Raw genomic sequence first — 3012 nt, forward strand, 5'->3', positions numbered from 1 at the left:
TTCTAGGTATAATCAATTTTCAGTGTCATAGTTTTGAATTTATACATTTTTGACTAAGTTTTATCACTTTTCTTTTACTAATTAAAATTTTTCTACTCAGTAATCAATACTATGAAGAGAGAACTTTTTGAAAAGTGGATAAATTAATTAAGCATAAAAATGAAACCCAATATCTTTTAAATGGAAAGTCACTCTCATTCGCAACTAAGAATAAGGTGAATGGGAGACAACTCCAAAGGATTCATTTCCAGCATATAATGCAATTTGTGTTAAAATACTCTTCATTCATAATAATTAACATTTTAAGTTAAACTTTTTATTTTGAGATAATTCTAGGTTCACACATAGTTCTAAGAAATAATGGAGAGAGGTCCCGTCTATCCTTCACCCAATTTCCCTCAATGAAAATTTCTTTCAAAACTGTAGTATTACAACCAAGATGCTGGCAAAGATGCAATCAAGATACAGGATGATTCCATTACGGGAATGATCTCTCTTGCTGCCCTTTCATAGCCACGCCTGCTTCCCTCTGGGCCTCCCTCCCACCCTGCCTTTAATTCCGGGCAGTCTAAATCTGTCCGCCATTTTTATAATTTTATCACTTCAATAATGCTATATAAATGGAATCAGATAATATGTAATCTTCAGGAATTGGCTTTTTCCACTCAGCATAATACTCTGGAGTTTCCTCCAACGCATTGTGTGCGTAAATGAGTTATTAATTTTTATTGCTAAGTAGTATTCCACAGTATGGATGTAGCACAGGTAGTTTAACCATTCACTGGCCCTTTTACAGTTTGACATTATTGTGAATAAAGCTGCTATGAACATTCCTGTACAAGTTTTTTAGTGAATATAAGCTTTCATTTCTCTGGCATAAATGATCTGGAATGCAACTGCTGGGTTATATGTTAGTTGCATGGCTATTTGTTTTTCTTTTTTTCAAATGCCCAACTATTTTCCAGTGTAGCAGTGTGATTTTACATTACCACCAGTTTCTCCACATCCTCCAGAATATGGTGTTGTCAGTGTTTTTATTTTAGTCATTCTGGTAAGCGTGTAGTTATTATCATTGTGATATTAACTTGCATTTACCCAATGGCTAAAAATGTTGACTGTCTTTTCATGTGTTTATTTTCCATCTGTATTCTCTCTTTGGTAAATTCTGCTCATGTCTTTGCATATTTTCTAGTCGTGTTATTTCTTGAGAGTTTGTTTGGAGGTTCTAGCAGGGGAGCACAGCTAGTCGTATACCCTTGACGGAAGAACGGTCCTCCTCTATAGGGGAAGGTCGTCCTCTTCCACCAAGCATGCAGCTTCAGGAGGGACGCACATGGAGCGGTGAGGGAGGAAGGAGACACGCGCCTAGCTAGTCAGATCAGCCAAATCCACCCTGGTGATCAATGGGGTGACAGATGTTGCAGCCAGGTCGCCCTCACCTCCTAGTTGTGTTATTTCTTTCTGAGACTCTTTATGCATTATAGATGCTGGTACTTTGACAGATGCAGTTTTCAGATATTTTCTCCCAGGCTGTGGCTTGTGTTTTCAGCCTCTTAACAAGAATCTTTGCAGAGTAAAAGTTTTAAATTTTGGTGAAATCTAGTTTATGAGTTTTTTTCTTTTATGAATTCTTTTATGGATTGTGCTTCTAGGAGTTAAGTCTAAGTATTAAATCTAAGAATTCTTTGCCTGGCCTTTGATACTAGAGATTTTCTCCTAGTTTTTTCTAGACGTTTTATAGCTTAAATTTTTACATTTAAGCCCATGATCTATTTTGAGCTAATTCTTATATAAAGTGTGAGGATTAAGTTAAGGTTCATTTTGTGGCTTAAGGATGTCCAATTACTCTACCACCATTTGTTCAAAATGTTTTCATTTCTCCATTGAATTGCTTTTGAATGTTTATCAAAACTAAGTGGGCATATTTATGCAGGTCTATGTCTTGGTTCTCACTTCTCTTCCATTTCAATACTTACATGTCTGTTACTCCACCTATACCACACTGTCTTGATTACTGAAACTATATAATGTCTTGGAATAAGGTAGACTGAATTTTCCAATTTTATTATTCTTTTAAAAAATTACTTATAAGAATAAGTAATTTTCCTTTGTATTTCTATACAAATTTTAGAATAATCTCATCTATATCTATTTTAAAAGTCTTGCTGTAATTTTAATAGGAAGTGCCTTAAACCCGTGTGTCAATTTAGGAAGAATTGACATCTTCACATGTTAGATCTTCCAATCCATGGACATAGTATGCCTCTCCATTTATTTATATCTCTTTTTTAATTTCTTTTAGTGATTTTTGGTTTTCAGCATGCAAATCCTGCACATATTTGTTAGATTTACACTTAAGTGTTTCCATTTTTTGAAAAGTTGTAAATGATACTGTATTTTTAATTTCAGTTTCCTCATGTTCATTACTAGTATATATAAGTGCAATTGACTTTTTTGTATTTACCTGCATCCTGAAGCCTTGCTCAGCTCATTTATTAGTTCTAGGAACTGGGGGTAGATTTGTTGAGACTTTCTACATAAACAATCATATCACGTGCAGAAGGAGACAGGTTTATTTCTTCCTTTCCAGTCTGTATGCCTTTTATTTCCTTTTCTGGTCTTATTGCACAGGCTAGAACTTCCAGTAGTGTATTGAATAATGATGGTTGGAGGGGACATCCTTGCTCCATTCCTGATCTCAGAGGAATGTGTTTAGTTTTTCACTATTAAGTAGAATCTTATATGTAGGTATTTTGTAGATGATTTTTAATCAAATTGAGGAAGTTCCTATGTTTCTATTTTTCTGAAACTTTTTATCATGAATGGGTATTTTAATTTTGTCAAATACTTTTGCTGCATCAGTTGGTATGATCATATCATTTTTCTTCTTTAGCCTGTTAATACAGTGTTTTACATTGATGAATTTTTATATAAAGTGCCAGCCTTGCATTCTTGGAAAAAAAACTGCCCATGCTGTATCTCTTCATATATTGCTGAATTCTATTTTTCAGT

This window comes from Hippopotamus amphibius, chromosome 11 (genome assembly GCF_030028045.1).
Source record: "Hippopotamus amphibius kiboko isolate mHipAmp2 chromosome 11, mHipAmp2.hap2, whole genome shotgun sequence".
NCBI classification, from domain to species: Eukaryota; Metazoa; Chordata; class Mammalia; order Artiodactyla; family Hippopotamidae; genus Hippopotamus; species Hippopotamus amphibius.